At 48.7% G+C, this 17,827-nt stretch overlaps 4 non-coding genes across 4 annotated transcripts; all 4 read right to left on the bottom strand.

Annotated features, from left to right (window-relative positions):
- Positions 1-4,422: 4,422 nt before the first annotated feature.
- Positions 4,423-4,494, bottom strand: TRNAP-AGG (transfer RNA proline (anticodon AGG)). Its single transcript has one exon. It is a non-coding gene; the product is annotated as a tRNA-Pro (tRNA).
- Positions 4,495-8,005: 3,511 nt separating this feature from the next.
- Positions 8,006-8,077, bottom strand: TRNAP-AGG (transfer RNA proline (anticodon AGG)). Its single transcript has one exon. It is a non-coding gene; the product is annotated as a tRNA-Pro (tRNA).
- A 3,511-nt stretch (positions 8,078-11,588) lies between these two features.
- On the bottom strand, positions 11,589-11,660 carry TRNAP-AGG (transfer RNA proline (anticodon AGG)). The gene has a single exon. It is a non-coding gene; the product is annotated as a tRNA-Pro (tRNA).
- Positions 11,661-15,171: 3,511 nt separating this feature from the next.
- Positions 15,172-15,243, bottom strand: TRNAP-AGG (transfer RNA proline (anticodon AGG)). The gene has a single exon. It is a non-coding gene; the product is annotated as a tRNA-Pro (tRNA).
- Positions 15,244-17,827: the final 2,584 nt, after the last annotated feature.

Genomic DNA, 17,827 nt, shown 5'->3' on the forward strand with positions numbered 1-17,827 from the left:
CAGAAGGCTCAGCTTCACTGAAGATCAAGCTCTCTTGAGTCTGGCGCCTTAGACCACTCGGCCATCCTGACAGCCAAAACAGTGTGCAGGTCGGACTCTTCAGTCTGCACTTGTTGATTTTGCCGCTTGCAATGTTCCTATCAAAGTCACAGCTTTAAAGGCCCCACAATATAACATGGCCAAGAAAAAAAAAAAAAAACAGAACAAGAAACAATGCACATGCACGACCACCGAGGGATGCAGATAACTTTTTAGCGTCCTGCAATAGTAAAGCACGTTTTACACAGGTCACAAGTTTTTAAAGGTCATTTCTGTCTAAGTGTGCATTGAGAGAGACTGAGGTTTTAGGGAGCAAACACAAAAGCTGCTGCTGCCAAGTGTTTCTGCCCGGTCTCAAACCGGGGACTTTTCGCGTGTGAGGCGAACGTGATAACCACTACACTACAGAAGCAAGCTTGCTGATTTGACTGAAGGAGCACAGTTCCCCTCATATGTTTGCACGATTTCCTCTATACTTTATCAGCAGTTGCTCGGAATGCGAGGGGTAAGTGTGAAAATTGCAGCGGTGTCGGCCAGCATGCATACACTCAGACGTCCTGAAAAATCCCATAGCTGCGGGCAGAGACAGACAAATATCTGATGCCTAAATGCCAGAAAGGAGAGCCTGTGAAATCATCACACAGGGCGCACTGAGAGCAAGCAGGAAGGAAGCCAAGGCATTGTAATCCATTTTTCGCCTGAGGCAAAAAATATGTTTTGCGCAACAATGCTTCGAGTAAAATGAGAAATGTTGAGGGGTTGTGTATTTTGAGCAGGATTTGATTGTTTTCCGCTAAAATGGGCTCGTCCGGGATATGAACCCGGGACCTCTCACACCCTAAGCGAGAATCATACCCCTAGACCAACGAGCCTGGGCACAGAAATGCAACGGCTCCGACCCTGCTCGGAGGATTGGTGACAGAGAGTGGGAGACTACATCCCAAAGCAAGAAACTGCACATGGTGCTCTCTTTTGCAGTACGACTAGAGTCATTTGCATGGTCTTCATCGAACATGACATAAAAAGCCTCTATCCTTTAGACATTTTGGCCCAGATTTACAAGAAAATGACTAAGCGTGACGCTGTGCCAAATTTGCAAGCCCCACGTGCCGTCATTTTCAAAATGCAGGAAAGCGCCGTATTTAGTAGAATACAGCGCACCCCTGTGCTTCCCCCTGCGCCAGCTCTAAATTAGCTGCTGAGCGCCAACGCAGCCGTTCTTGCACCATGGTACAAGGATGACTGCGTTGAGGGGGAAATTGTTTTTGTGCAGGAAGGGACACCTTCCTGCCCAAAAAAAAAATCTTCAATGGTGATTTGCTCTTACTTCTATGTGTGCTGCAGAATGCATCACACATAGCAAGAGCAAAAACAAGGAGAAATGAAAACATTTCTCCTCAGTGCGCCACTCTAACGACACCCCTGGGATGGCGTTGGATTTTGGCGCTGACGCAGATTTACGCCAACTCCTAAATCTGGAGCAGCATCAAAATGCTATGGTGTTGCTGTGGCACACTCCCAACAACACCCATTGCACGCCCCTTCCAGGGAACGCGCTGCGTGCTAAGGGGCCGTATTTACAAGGTGGTGTTAAGCCACAAAAAGTGGCTGAACGCCATCTTGTAAATACCGCGCAGTGCATAGTGCCACCGGGGCGTCACTAAAAGTGATGCTCCGGTGGCGATAGGGCCTTGTAAGTCTGGCACTTTATTTGCTCAAGGTGTGTGTTCTTGGTGAGGGCAGGAAAGCTATTTTCGCTCTCGTACCTTCCTTCCTTGGCTGGCTTGAATGCTGTAGGCTCAGGCTTCATTGCAAAGGTCAAACAGTGAGCAACTGACTGCCGTAAGCTGGCGCAACTCCTCTTGGTGAGCTGTGACAGATGCCCCAGGAGCGTAGTACCTCACGATGGTGAGGGATAGACACAGTCTCTTTTATCTCAGCTTGCCTGTCAGGTGAGGCAGGAAATGCAAATACTGTGAAAAAGCCCAGCGACTCGAACCAGGGACCTTTCGCATGTGAGGTGCGCATGATAACCACTACACTACACAAGCAGACACACTTGCCGGCTTGCTTCATGTGGCTATGCATTGTACTGGAACCACCACACTATGGAAACAGACACACCTGCTTGCTTTATGTGGCTATGCATTGGACTGGGATGCAAGGATGAGGGCCAATGTTCATGACGCTCAAAGCTGAGCCTTCCGGAACACAATCTCTTCCCTTGGAAGAAAGGAACTGGGATCACTTTCATTCCAAGAGGTGATTTCAGAACTGGACCCGAAATTACCATGGAGAAGCACTGTGCATTTAATGTTCCTACGAGCACTGCTGCTCCAGCACAGAAAAGCAGTTGCAAAGAAATCTCGCATACCTTCATGATGCTGAACCGTCTCGACGCCAGTATAAAGCATGTATTGCATTGCAACATGACATCTTACAAGAGTGAAAAGCAGAAATACTCCTGTTTAAAACACAGACTGAACCTCTAAAGGTAGGGGTTTGTCTGGGATTTGAACCGAGGTCCTCTCACACCCGAAGCGAGAATCATACCCCTATACCAACTAGACTGCCGCTGCATAGTCATTTGAAACATCTTCTGAAGCGTCTTTCAGAAAAGCAGGGCCATTTGGAGGCTCTCTCTCTCTAAGCGTGCCATAGCAATTGATGTTTTCTGTCAAGGATTTTTTGTTTGTCTCTAGCAAGGCAAGAGGTAGTCAAAATGCCCTGTGCCAGTGAGCTGAACTAGGGGACTGATGTGAAAAGCAGACCCTTTCTGGTAGTTGTAACCCGCTGCTAGTCATGGACCCTTGCACCTTAGATTTCCCAACCAGAAGCACTGAAGGGCCTGCTAGCTCTTGAGCCAGAGGAGCATGCCTCTTGGATTCAAGCACACTTGCTCGGTCAGCGCTCGATCAGGCTCGATCAGGCGAGATTTATATTAGTGGCTCATAGGCCTGAAACACTCACCTGGGAGACGCAGGGTGGCTGATTTCCCGGAATGGCCCTTGATGGGGAAATCACCTCCTTTCCCCCGCCTCATTTCAGAATTGTGTGCTAGTCGCAAGACAGTGTTCAGGGGTTAATGGGTACTGCCTACTCCCAGCTGCCTCTCTGTCTTCTTCATGTAAATTGCAAGTCACGAGGAGGCACCATTGCCAATATGCTCCGCCCACCTAACCAAGAAACCTAGTTTGAGCTTGTCTGCCTGTGTTGTTGCAGGGGCAGAGTCTTCTTTGCCCAAAAGGTGGCAGGAGAGCCTCACTTCAAACGATAGAATCAACTGCTTAAGTAGAAACCAGCATGGTAGTTACTGTCATAAAGTGCAGCTCTAACAGAAGGTGTGCCTGAGACGCCCCTTCCAGTAATACACAGAATTTTGATTGAGGGCCCAGCCGATGGGTTGGTGGATTTCTCCTCACATGCCACAGCAGCTTCCAAAGATAGTGGTGTGAGGAGCTGGCTCTGCAAGCAGAGCAAGATTTAAGGGAAGAAAATACACCTGTCAGAAGTGGGATTTGAACCCACGCCTCCATGAAGAGACCAGAAGGCTCAGCTTCACTGAAGATCAAGCTCTCTTGAGTCTGGCGCCTTAGACCACTCGGCCATCCTGACAGCCAAAACAGTGTGCAGGTCGGACTCTTCAGTCTGCACTTGTTGATTTTGCCGCTTGCAATGTTCCTATCAAAGTCACAGCTTTAAAGGCCCCACAATATAACATGGCCAAGAAAAAAAAAAAAAAACAGAACAAGAAACAATGCACATGCACGACCACCGAGGGATGCAGATAACTTTTTAGCGTCCTGCAATAGTAAAGCACGTTTTACACAGGTCACAAGTTTTTAAAGGTCATTTCTGTCTAAGTGTGCATTGAGAGAGACTGAGGTTTTAGGGAGCAAACACAAAAGCTGCTGCTGCCAAGTGTTTCTGCCCGGTCTCAAACCGGGGACTTTTCGCGTGTGAGGCGAACGTGATAACCACTACACTACAGAAACAAGCTTGCTGGTTTGACTGAAGGAGCACAGTTCCCCTCATATGTTTGCACGATTTCCTCTATACTTTATCAGCAGTTGCTCGGAATGCGAGGGGTAAGTGTGAAAATTGCAGCGGTGTCGGCCAGCATGCATACACTCAGACGTCCTGAAAAATCCCATAGCTGCGGGCAGAGACAGACAAATATCTGATGCCTAAATGCCAGGAAGGAGAGCCTGTGAAATCATCACACAGGGCGCACTGAGAGCAAGCAGGAAGGAAGCCAAGGCATTGTAATCCATTTTTCGCCTGAGGCAAAAAATATGTTTTGCGCAACAATGCTTCGAGTAAAATGAGAAATGTTGAGGGGTTGTGTATTTTGAGCAGGATTTGATTGTTTTCCGCTAAAATGGGCTCGTCCGGGATTTGAACCCGGGACCTCTCGCACCCTAAGCGAGAATCATACCCCTAGACCAACGAGCCTGGGCACAGAAATGCAACGGCTCCGACCCTGCTCGGAGGATTGGTGACAGAGAGTGGGAGACTACATCCCAAAGCAAGAAACTGCACATGGTGCTCTCTTTTGCAGTACGACTAGAGTCATTTGCATGGTCTTCATCGAACATGACATAAAAAGCCTCTATCCTTTAGACATTTTGGCCCAGATTTACAAGAAAATGACTAAGCGCGACGCTGTGCCAAATTTGCAAGCCCCACGTGCCGTCATTTTCAAAATGCAGGAAAGCGCCGTATTTAGTAGAATACAGCGCACCCCTGTGCTTCCCCCTGCGCCAGCTCTAAATTAGCTGCTGAGCGCCAACGCAGCCGTTCTTGCACCATGGTACAAGGATGACTGCGTTGAGGGGGAAATTGTTTTTGTGCAGGAAGGGACACCTTCCTGCCCAAAAAAAAAATCTTCAATGGTGATTTGCTCTTACTTCTATGTGTGCTGCAGAATGCATCACACATAGCAAGAGCAAAAACAAGGAGAAATGAAAACATTTCTCCTCAGTGCGCCACTCTAACGACACCCCTGGGATGGCGTTGGATTTTGGCGCTGACGCAGATTTACGCCAACTCCTAAATCTGGAGCAGCATCAAAATGCTATGGTGTTGCTGTGGCACACTCCCAACAACACCCATTGCACGCCCCTTCCAGGGAACGCGCTGCGTGCTAAGGGGCCGTATTTACAAGGTGGTGTTAAGCCACAAAAAGTGGCTGAACGCCATCTTGTAAATACCGCGCAGTGCATAGTGCCACCGGGGCGTCACTAAAAGTGATGCTCCGGTGGCGATAGGGCCTTGTAAGTCTGGCACTTTATTTGCTCAAGGTGTGTGTTCTTGGTGAGGGCAGGAAAGCTATTTTCGCTCTCGTACCTTCCTTCCTTGGCTGGCTTGAATGCTGTAGGCTCAGGCTTCATTGCAAAGGTCAAACAGTGAGCAACTGACTGCCGTAAGCTGGCGCAACTCCTCTTGGTGAGCTGTGACAGATGCCCCAGGAGCGTAGTACCTCACGATGGTGAGGGATAGACACAGTCTCTTTTATCTCAGCTTGCCTGTCAGGTGAGGCAGGAAATGCAAATACTGTGAAAAAGCCCAGCGACTCGAACCAGGGACCTTTCGCATGTGAGGTGCGCATGATAACCACTACACTACACAAGCAGACACACTTGCCGGCTTGCTTCATGTGGCTATGCATTGTACTGGAACCACCACACTATGGAAACAGACACACCTGCTTGCTTTATGTGGCTATGCATTGGACTGGGATGCAAGGATGAGGGCCAATGTTCATGACGCTCAAAGCTGAGCCTTCCGGAACACAATCTCTTCCCTTGGAAGAAAGGAACTGGGATCACTTTCATTCCAAGAGGTGATTTCAGAACTGGACCCGAAATTACCATGGAGAAGCACTGTGCATTTAATGTTCCTACGAGCACTGCTGCTCCAGCACAGAAAAGCAGTTGCAAAGAAATCTCGCATACCTTCATGATGCTGAACCGTCTCGACGCCAGTATAAAGCATGTATTGCATTGCAACATGACATCTTACAAGAGTGAAAAGCAGAAATACTCCTGTTTAAAACACAGACTGAACCTCTAAAGGTAGGGGTTTGTCTGGGATTTGAACCGAGGTCCTCTCACACCCGAAGCGAGAATCATACCCCTATACCAACTAGACTGCCGCTGCATAGTCATTTGAAACATCTTCTGAAGCGTCTTTCAGAAAAGCAGGGCCATTTGGAGGCTCTCTCTCTCTAAGCGTGCCATAGCAATTGATGTTTTCTGTCAAGGATTTTTTGTTTGTCTCTAGCAAGGCAAGAGGTAGTCAAAATGCCCTGTGCCAGTGAGCTGAACTAGGGGACTGATGTGAAAAGCAGACCCTTTCTGGTAGTTGTAACCCGCTGCTAGTCATGGACCCTTGCACCTTAGATTTCCCAACCAGAAGCACTGAAGGGCCTGCTAGCTCTTGAGCCAGAGGAGCATGCCTCTTGGATTCAAGCACACTTGCTCGGTCAGCGCTCGATCAGGCTCGATCAGGCGAGATTTATATTAGTGGCTCATAGGCCTGAAACACTCACCTGGGAGACGCAGGGTGGCTGATTTCCCGGAATGGCCCTTGATGGGGAAATCACCTCCTTTCCCCCGCCTCATTTCAGAATTGTGTGCTAGTCGCAAGACAGTGTTCAGGGGTTCATGGGTACTGCCTACTCCCAGCTGCCTCTCTGTCTTCTTCATGTAAATTGCAAGTCACGAGGAGGCACCATTGCCAATATGCTCCGCCCACCTAACCAAGAAACCTAGTTTGAGCTTGTCTGCCTGTGTTGTTGCAGGGGCAGAGTCTTCTTTGCCCAAAAGGTGGCAGGAGAGCCTCACTTCAAACGATAGAATCAACTGCTTAAGTAGAAACCAGCATGGTAGTTACTGTCATAAAGTGCAGCTCTAACAGAAGGTGTGCCTGAGACGCCCCTTCCAGTAATACACAGAATTTTGATTGAGGGCCCAGCCGATGGGTTGGTGGATTTCTCCTCACATGCCACAGCAGCTTCCAAAGATAGTGGTGTGAGGAGCTGGCTCTGCAAGCAGAGCAAGATTTAAGGGAAGAAAATACACCTGTCAGAAGTGGGATTTGAACCCACGCCTCCATGAAGAGACCAGAAGGCTCAGCTTCACTGAAGATCAAGCTCTCTTGAGTCTGGCGCCTTAGACCACTCGGCCATCCTGACAGCCAAAACAGTGTGCAGGTCGGACTCTTCAGTCTGCACTTGTTGATTTTGCCGCTTGCAATGTTCCTATCAAAGTCACAGCTTTAAAGGCCCCACAATATAACATGGCCAAGAAAAAAAAAAAAAAACAGAACAAGAAACAATGCACATGCACGACCACCGAGGGATGCAGATAACTTTTTAGCGTCCTGCAATAGTAAAGCACGTTTTACACAGGTCACAAGTTTTTAAAGGTCATTTCTGTCTAAGTGTGCATTGAGAGAGACTGAGGTTTTAGGGAGCAAACACAAAAGCTGCTGCTGCCAAGTGTTTCTGCCCGGTCTCAAACCGGGGACTTTTCGCGTGTGAGGCGAACGTGATAACCACTACACTACAGAAACAAGCTTGCTGATTTGACTGAAGGAGCACAGTTCCCCTCATATGTTTGCACGATTTCCTCTATACTTTATCAGCAGTTGCTCGGAATGCGAGGGGTAAGTGTGAAAATTGCAGCGGTGTCGGCCAGCATGCATACACTCAGACGTCCTGAAAAATCCCATAGCTGCGGGCAGAGACAGACAAATATCTGATGCCTAAATGCCAGGAAGGAGAGCCTGTGAAATCATCACACAGGGCGCACTGAGAGCAAGCAGGAAGGAAGCCAAGGCATTGTAATCCATTTTTCGCCTGAGGCAAAAAATATGTTTTGCGCAACAATGCTTCGAGTAAAATGAGAAATGTTGAGGGGTTGTGTATTTTGAGCAGGATTTGATTGTTTTCCGCTAAAATGGGCTCGTCCGGGATTTGAACCCGGGACCTCTCGCACCCTAAGCGAGAATCATACCCCTAGACCAACGAGCCTGGGCACAGAAATGCAACGGCTCCGACCCTGCTCGGAGGATTGGTGACAGAGAGTGGGAGACTACATCCCAAAGCAAGAAACTGCACATGGTGCTCTCTTTTGCAGTACGACTAGAGTCATTTGCATGGTCTTCATCGAACATGACATAAAAAGCCTCTATCCTTTAGACATTTTGGCCCAGATTTACAAGAAAATGACTAAGCGCGACGCTGTGCCAAATTTGCAAGCCCCACGTGCCGTCATTTTCAAAATGCAGGAAAGCGCCGTATTTAGTAGAATACAGCGCACCCCTGTGCTTCCCCCTGCGCCAGCTCTAAATTAGCTGCTGAGCGCCAACGCAGCCGTTCTTGCACCATGGTACAAGGATGACTGCGTTGAGGGGGAAATTGTTTTTGTGCAGGAAGGGACACCTTCCTGCCCAAAAAAAAAATCTTCAATGGTGATTTGCTCTTACTTCTATGTGTGCTGCAGAATGCATCACACATAGCAAGAGCAAAAACAAGGAGAAATGAAAACATTTCTCCTCAGTGCGCCACTCTAACGACACCCCTGGGATGGCGTTGGATTTTGGCGCTGACGCAGATTTACGCCAACTCCTAAATCTGGAGCAGCATCAAAATGCTATGGTGTTGCTGTGGCACACTCCCAACAACACCCATTGCACGCCCCTTCCAGGGAACGCGCTGCGTGCTAAGGGGCCGTATTTACAAGGTGGTGTTAAGCCACAAAAAGTGGCTGAACGCCATCTTGTAAATACCGCGCAGTGCATAGTGCCACCGGGGCGTCACTAAAAGTGATGCTCCGGTGGCGATAGGGCCTTGTAAGTCTGGCACTTTATTTGCTCAAGGTGTGTGTTCTTGGTGAGGGCAGGAAAGCTATTTTCGCTCTCGTACCTTCCTTCCTTGGCTGGCTTGAATGCTGTAGGCTCAGGCTTCATTGCAAAGGTCAAACAGTGAGCAACTGACTGCCGTAAGCTGGCGCAACTCCTCTTGGTGAGCTGTGACAGATGCCCCAGGAGCGTAGTACCTCACGATGGTGAGGGATAGACACAGTCTCTTTTATCTCAGCTTGCCTGTCAGGTGAGGCAGGAAATGCAAATACTGTGAAAAAGCCCAGCGACTCGAACCAGGGACCTTTCGCATGTGAGGTGCGCATGATAACCACTACACTACACAAGCAGACACACTTGCCGGCTTGCTTCATGTGGCTATGCATTGTACTGGAACCACCACACTATGGAAACAGACACACCTGCTTGCTTTATGTGGCTATGCATTGGACTGGGATGCAAGGATGAGGGCCAATGTTCATGACGCTCAAAGCTGAGCCTTCCGGAACACAATCTCTTCCCTTGGAAGAAAGGAACTGGGATCACTTTCATTCCAAGAGGTGATTTCAGAACTGGACCCGAAATTACCATGGAGAAGCACTGTGCATTTAATGTTCCTACGAGCACTGCTGCTCCAGCACAGAAAAGCAGTTGCAAAGAAATCTCGCATACCTTCATGATGCTGAACCGTCTCGACGCCAGTATAAAGCATGTATTGCATTGCAACATGACATCTTACAAGAGTGAAAAGCAGAAATACTCCTGTTTAAAACACAGACTGAACCTCTAAAGGTAGGGGTTTGTCTGGGATTTGAACCGAGGTCCTCTCACACCCGAAGCGAGAATCATACCCCTATACCAACTAGACTGCCGCTGCATAGTCATTTGAAACATCTTCTGAAGCGTCTTTCAGAAAAGCAGGGCCATTTGGAGGCTCTCTCTCTCTAAGCGTGCCATAGCAATTGATGTTTTCTGTCAAGGATTTTTTGTTTGTCTCTAGCAAGGCAAGAGGTAGTCAAAATGCCCTGTGCCAGTGAGCTGAACTAGGGGACTGATGTGAAAAGCAGACCCTTTCTGGTAGTTGTAACCCGCTGCTAGTCATGGACCCTTGCACCTTAGATTTCCCAAGCAGAAGCACTGAAGGGCCTGCTAGCTCTTGAGCCAGAGGAGCATGCCTCTTGGATTCAAGCACACTTGCTCGGTCAGCGCTCGATCAGGCTCGATCAGGCGAGATTTATATTAGTGGCTCATAGGCCTGAAACACTCACCTGGGAGACGCAGGGTGGCTGATTTCCCGGAATGGCCCTTGATGGGGAAATCACCTCCTTTCCCCCGCCTCATTTCAGAATTGTGTGCTAGTCGCAAGACAGTGTTCAGGGGTTCATGGGTACTGCCTACTCCCAGCTGCCTCTCTGTCTTCTTCATGTAAATTGCAAGTCACGAGGAGGCACCATTGCCAATATGCTCCGCCCACCTAACCAAGAAACCTAGTTTGAGCTTGTCTGCCTGTGTTGTTGCAGGGGCAGAGTCTTCTTTGCCCAAAAGGTGGCAGGAGAGCCTCACTTCAAACGATAGAATCAACTGCTTAAGTAGAAACCAGCATGGTAGTTACTGTCATAAAGTGCAGCTCTAACAGAAGGTGTGCCTGAGACGCCCCTTCCAGTAATACACAGAATTTTGATTGAGGGCCCAGCCGATGGGTTGGTGGATTTCTCCTCACATGCCACAGCAGCTTCCAAAGATAGTGGTGTGAGGAGCTGGCTCTGCAAGCAGAGCAAGATTTAAGGGAAGAAAATACACCTGTCAGAAGTGGGATTTGAACCCACGCCTCCATGAAGAGACCAGAAGGCTCAGCTTCACTGAAGATCAAGCTCTCTTGAGTCTGGCGCCTTAGACCACTCGGCCATCCTGACAGCCAAAACAGTGTGCAGGTCGGACTCTTCAGTCTGCACTTGTTGATTTTGCCGCTTGCAATGTTCCTATCAAAGTCACAGCTTTAAAGGCCCCACAATATAACATGGCCAAGAAAAAAAAAAAAAAACAGAACAAGAAACAATGCACATGCACGACCACCGAGGGATGCAGATAACTTTTTAGCGTCCTGCAATAGTAAAGCACGTTTTACACAGGTCACAAGTTTTTAAAGGTCATTTCTGTCTAAGTGTGCATTGAGAGAGACTGAGGTTTTAGGGAGCAAACACAAAAGCTGCTGCTGCCAAGTGTTTCTGCCCGGTCTCAAACCGGGGACTTTTCGCGTGTGAGGCGAACGTGATAACCACTACACTACAGAAACAAGCTTGCTGATTTGACTGAAGGAGCACAGTTCCCCTCATATGTTTGCACGATTTCCTCTATACTTTATCAGCAGTTGCTCGGAATGCGAGGGGTAAGTGTGAAAATTGCAGCGGTGTCGGCCAGCATGCATACACTCAGACGTCCTGAAAAATCCCATAGCTGCGGGCAGAGACAGACAAATATCTGATGCCTAAATGCCAGGAAGGAGAGCCTGTGAAATCATCACACAGGGCGCACTGAGAGCAAGCAGGAAGGAAGCCAAGGCATTGTAATCCATTTTTCGCCTGAGGCAAAAAATATGTTTTGCGCAACAATGCTTCGAGTAAAATGAGAAATGTTGAGGGGTTGTGTATTTTGAGCAGGATTTGATTGTTTTCCGCTAAAATGGGCTCGTCCGGGATTTGAACCCGGGACCTCTCGCACCCTAAGCGAGAATCATACCCCTAGACCAACGAGCCTGGGCACAGAAATGCAACGGCTCCGACCCTGCTCGGAGGATTGGTGACAGAGAGTGGGAGACTACATCCCAAAGCAAGAAACTGCACATGGTGCTCTCTTTTGCAGTACGACTAGAGTCATTTGCATGGTCTTCATCGAACATGACATAAAAAGCCTCTATCCTTTAGACATTTTGGCCCAGATTTACAAGAAAATGACTAAGCGCGACGCTGTGCCAAATTTGCAAGCCCCACGTGCCGTCATTTTCAAAATGCAGGAAAGCGCCGTATTTAGTAGAATACAGCGCACCCCTGTGCTTCCCCCTGCGCCAGCTCTAAATTAGCTGCTGAGCGCCAACGCAGCCGTTCTTGCACCATGGTACAAGGATGACTGCGTTGAGGGGGAAATTGTTTTTGTGCAGGAAGGGACACCTTCCTGCCCAAAAAAAAAATCTTCAATGGTGATTTGCTCTTACTTCTATGTGTGCTGCAGAATGCATCACACATAGCAAGAGCAAAAACAAGGAGAAATGAAAACATTTCTCCTCAGTGCGCCACTCTAACGACACCCCTGGGATGGCGTTGGATTTTGGCGCTGACGCAGATTTACGCCAACTCCTAAATCTGGAGCAGCATCAAAATGCTATGGTGTTGCTGTGGCACACTCCCAACAACACCCATTGCACGCCCCTTCCAGGGAACGCGCTGCGTGCTAAGGGGCCGTATTTACAAGGTGGTGTTAAGCCACAAAAAGTGGCTGAACGCCATCTTGTAAATACCGCGCAGTGCATAGTGCCACCGGGGCGTCACTAAAAGTGATGCTCCGGTGGCGATAGGGCCTTGTAAGTCTGGCACTTTATTTGCTCAAGGTGTGTGTTCTTGGTGAGGGCAGGAAAGCTATTTTCGCTCTCGTACCTTCCTTCCTTGGCTGGCTTGAATGCTGTAGGCTCAGGCTTCATTGCAAAGGTCAAACAGTGAGCAACTGACTGCCGTAAGCTGGCGCAACTCCTCTTGGTGAGCTGTGACAGATGCCCCAGGAGTGTAGTACCTCACGATGGTGAGGGATAGACACAGTCTCTTTTATCTCAGCTTGCCTGTCAGGTGAGGCAGGAAATGCAAATACTGTGAAAAAGCCCAGCGACTCGAACCAGGGACCTTTCGCATGTGAGGTGCGCATGATAACCACTACACTACACAAGCAGACACACTTGCCGGCTTGCTTCATGTGGCTATGCATTGTACTGGAACCACCACACTATGGAAACAGACACACCTGCTTGCTTTATGTGGCTATGCATTGGACTGGGATGCAAGGATGAGGGCCAATGTTCATGACGCTCAAAGCTGAGCCTTCCGGAACACAATCTCTTCCCTTGGAAGAAAGGAACTGGGATCACTTTCATTCCAAGAGGTGATTTCAGAACTGGACCCGAAATTACCATGGAGAAGCACTGTGCATTTAATGTTCCTACGAGCACTGCTGCTCCAGCACAGAAAAGCAGTTGCAAAGAAATCTCGCATACCTTCATGATGCTGAACCGTCTCGACGCCAGTATAAAGCATGTATTGCATTGCAACATGACATCTTACAAGAGTGAAAAGCAGAAATACTCCTGTTTAAAACACAGACTGAACCTCTAAAGGTAGGGGTTTGTCTGGGATTTGAACCGAGGTCCTCTCACACCCGAAGCGAGAATCATACCCCTATACCAACTAGACTGCCGCTGCATAGTCATTTGAAACATCTTCTGAAGCGTCTTTCAGAAAAGCAGGGCCATTTGGAGGCTCTCTCTCTCTAAGCGTGCCATAGCAATTGATGTTTTCTGTCAAGGATTTTTTGTTTGTCTCTAGCAAGGCAAGAGGTAGTCAAAATGCCCTGTGCCAGTGAGCTGAACTAGGGGACTGATGTGAAAAGCAGACCCTTTCTGGTAGTTGTAACCCGCTGCTAGTCATGGACCCTTGCACCTTAGATTTCCCAACCAGAAGCACTGAAGGGCCTGCTAGCTCTTGAGCCAGAGGAGCATGCCTCTTGGATTCAAGCACACTTGCTCGTCCAGCGCTCGATCAGGCTCGATCAGGCGAGATTTATATTAGTGGCTCATAGGCCTGAAACACTCACCTGGGAGACGCAGGGTGGCTGATTTCCCGGAATGGCCCTTGATGGGGAAATCACCTCCTTTCCCCCGCCTCATTTCAGAATTGTGTGCTAGTCGCAAGACAGTGTTCAGGGGTTCATGGGTACTGCCTACTCCCAGCTGCCTCTCTGTCTTCTTCATGTAAATTGCAAGTCACGAGGAGGCACCATTGCCAATATGCTCCGCCCACCTAACCAAGAAACCTAGTTTGAGCTTGTCTGCCTGTGTTGTTGCAGGGGCAGAGTCTTCTTTGCCCAAAAGGTGGCAGGAGAGCCTCACTTCAAACGATAGAATCAACTGCTTAAGTAGAAACCAGCATGGTAGTTACTGTCATAAAGTGCAGCTCTAACAGAAGGTGTGCCTGAGACGCCCCTTCCAGTAATACACAGAATTTTGATTGAGGGCCCAGCCGATGGGTTGGTGGATTTCTCCTCACATGCCACAGCAGCTTCCAAAGATAGTGGTGTGAGGAGCTGGCTCTGCAAGCAGAGCAAGATTTAAGGGAAGAAAATACACCTGTCAGAAGTGGGATTTGAACCCACGCCTCCATGAAGAGACCAGAAGGCTCAGCTTCACTGAAGATCAAGCTCTCTTGAGTCTGGCGCCTTAGACCACTCGGCCATCCTGACAGCCAAAACAGTGTGCAGGTCGGACTCTTCAGTCTGCACTTGTTGATTTTGCCGCTTGCAATGTTCCTATCAAAGTCACAGCTTTAAAGGCCCCACAATATAACATGGCCAAGAAAAAAAAAAAAATACAGAACAAGAAACAATGCACATGCACGACCACCGAGGGATGCAGATAACTTTTTAGCGTCCTGCAATAGTAAAGCACGTTTTACACAGGTCACAAGTTTTTAAAGGTCATTTCTGTCTAAGTGTGCATTGAGAGAGACTGAGGTTTTAGGGAGCAAACACAAAAGCTGCTGCTGCCAAGTGTTTCTGCCCGGTCTCAAACCGGGGACTTTTCGCGTGTGAGGCGAACGTGATAACCACTACACTACAGAAACAAGCTTGCTGATTTGACTGAGGGAGCACAGTTCCCCTCATATGTTTGCACGATTTCCTCTATACTTTATCAGCAGTTGCTCGGAATGCGAGGGGTAAGTGTGAAAATTGCAGCGGTGTCGGCCAGCATGCATACACTCAGACGTCCTGAAAAATCCCATAGCTGCGGGCAGAGACAGACAAATATCTGATGCCTAAATGCCAGGAAGGAGAGCCTGTGAAATCATCACACAGGGCGCACTGAGAGCAAGCAGGAAGGAAGCCAAGGCATTGTAATCCATTTTTCGCCTGAGGCAAAAAATATGTTTTGCGCAACAATGCTTCGAGTAAAATGAGAAATGTTGAGGGGTTGTGTATTTTGAGCAGGATTTGATTGTTTTCCGCTAAAATGGGCTCGTCCGGGATTTGAACCCGGGACCTCTCGCACCCTAAGCGAGAATCATACCCCTAGACCAACGAGCCTGGGCACAGAAATGCAACGGCTCCGACCCTGCTCGGAGGATTGGTGACAGAGAGTGGGAGACTACATCCCAAAGCAAGAAACTGCACATGGTGCTCTCTTTTGCAGTACGACTAGAGTCATTTGCATGGTCTTCATCGAACATGACATAAAAAGCCTCTATCCTTTAGACATTTTGGCCCAGATTTACAAGAAAATGACTAAGCGTGACGCTGTGCCAAATTTGCAAGCCCCACGTGCCGTCATTTTCAAAATGCAGGAAAGCGCCGTATTTAGTAGAATACAGCGCACCCCTGTGCTTCCCCCTGCGCCAGCTCTAAATTAGCTGCTGAGCGCCAACGCAGCCGTTCTTGCACCATGGTACAAGGATGACTGCGTTGAGGGGGAAATTGTTTTTGTGCAGGAAGGGACACCTTCCTGCCCAAAAAAAAAATCTTCAATGGTGATTTGCTCTTACTTCTATGTGTGCTGCAGAATGCATCACACATAGCAAGAGCAAAAACAAGGAGAAATGAAAACATTTCTCCTCAGTGCGCCACTCTAACGACACCCCTGGGATGGCGTTGGATTTTGGCGCTGACGCAGATTTACGCCAACTCCTAAATCTGGAGCAGCATCAAAATGCTATGGTGTTGCTGTGGCACACTCCCAACAACACCCATTGCACGCCCCTTCCAGGGAACGCGCTGCGTGCTAAGGGGCCGTATTTACAAGGTGGTGTTAAGCCACAAAAAGTGGCTGAACGCCATCTTGTAAATACCGCGCAGTGCATAGTGCCACCGGGGCGTCACTAAAAGTGATGCTCCGGTGGCGATAGGGCCTTGTAAGTCTGGCACTTTATTTGCTCAAGGTGTGTGTTCTTGGTGAGGGCAGGAAAGCTATTTTCGCTCTCGTACCTTCCTTCCTTGGCTGGCTTGAATGCTGTAGGCTCAGGCTTCATTGCAAAGGTCAAACAGTGAGCAACTGACTGCCGTAAGCTGGCGCAACTCCTCTTGGTGAGCTGTGACAGATGCCCCAGGAGCGTAGTACCTCACGATGGTGAGGGATAGACACAGTCTCTTTTATCTCAGCTTGCCTGTCAGGTGAGGCAGGAAATGCAAATACTGTGAAAAAGCCCAGCGACTCGAACCAGGGACCTTTCGCATGTGAGGTGCGCATGATAACCACTACACTACACAAGCAGACACACTTGCCGGCTTGCTTCATGTGGCTATGCATTGTACTGGAACCACCACACTATGGAAACAGACACACCTGCTTGCTTTATGTGGCTATGCATTGGACTGGGATGCAAGGATGAGGGCCAATGTTCATGACGCTCAAAGCTGAGCCTTCCGGAACACAATCTCTTCCCTTGGAAGAAAGGAACTGGGATCACTTTCATTCCAAGAGGTGATTTCACAACTGGACCCGAAATTACCATGGAGAAGCACTGTGCATTTAATGTTCCTACGAGCACTGCTGCTCCAGCACAGAAAAGCAGTTGCAAAGAAATCTCGCATACCTTCATGATGCTGAACCGTCTCGACGCCAGTATAAAGCATGTATTGCATTGCAACATGACATCTTACAAGAGTGAAAAGCAGAAATACTCCTGTTTAAAACACAGACTGAACCTCTAAAGGTAGGGGTTTGTCTGGGATTTGAACCGAGGTCCTCTCACACCCGAAGCGAGAATCATACCCCTATACCAACTAGACTGCCGCTGCATAGTCATTTGAAACATCTTCTGAAGCGTCTTTCAGAAAAGCAGGGCCATTTGGAGGCTCTCTCTCTCTAAGCGTGCCATAGCAATTGATGTTTTCTGTCAAGGATTTTTTGTTTGTCTCTAGCAAGGCAAGAGGTAGTCAAAATGCCCTGTGCCAGTGAGCTGAACTAGGGGACTGATGTGAAAAGCAGACCCTTTCTGGTAGTTGTAACCCGCTGCTAGTCATGGACCCTTGCACCTTAGATTTCCCAACCAGAAGCACTGAAGGGCCTGCTAGCTCTTGAGCCAGAGGAGCATGCCTCTTGGATTCAAGCACACTTGCTCGTCCAGCGCTCGATCAGGCTCGATCAGGCGAGATTTATATTAGTGGCTCATAGGCCTGAAACACTCACCTGGGAGACGCAGGGTGGCTGATTTCCCGGAATGGCCCTTGATGGGGAAATCACCTCCTTTCCCCCGCCTCATTTCAGAATTGTGTGCTAGTCGCAAGACAGTGTTCAGGGGTTCATGGGTACTGCCTACTCCCAGCTGCCTCTCTGTCTTCTTCATGTAAATTGCAAGTCACGAGGAGGCACCATTGCCAATATGCTCCGCCCACCTAACCAAGAAACCTAGTTTGAGCTTGTCTGCCTGTGTTGTTGCAGGGGCAGAGTCTTCTTTGCCCAAAAGGTGGCAGGAGAGCCTCACTTCAAACGATAGAATCAACTGCTTAAGTAGAAACCAGCATGGTAGTTACTGTCATAAAGTGCAGCTCTAACAGAAGGTGTGCCTGAGACGCCCCTTCCAGTAATACACAGAATTTTGATTGAGGGCCCAGCCGATGGGTTGGTGGATTTCTCCTCACATGCCACAGCAGCTTCCAAAGATAGTGGTGTGAG

Source organism: Pleurodeles waltl, unplaced genomic scaffold, assembly GCF_031143425.1.
Source record: "Pleurodeles waltl isolate 20211129_DDA unplaced genomic scaffold, aPleWal1.hap1.20221129 scaffold_72, whole genome shotgun sequence".
In the NCBI taxonomy this organism is placed as follows: Eukaryota; Metazoa; Chordata; class Amphibia; order Caudata; family Salamandridae; genus Pleurodeles; species Pleurodeles waltl.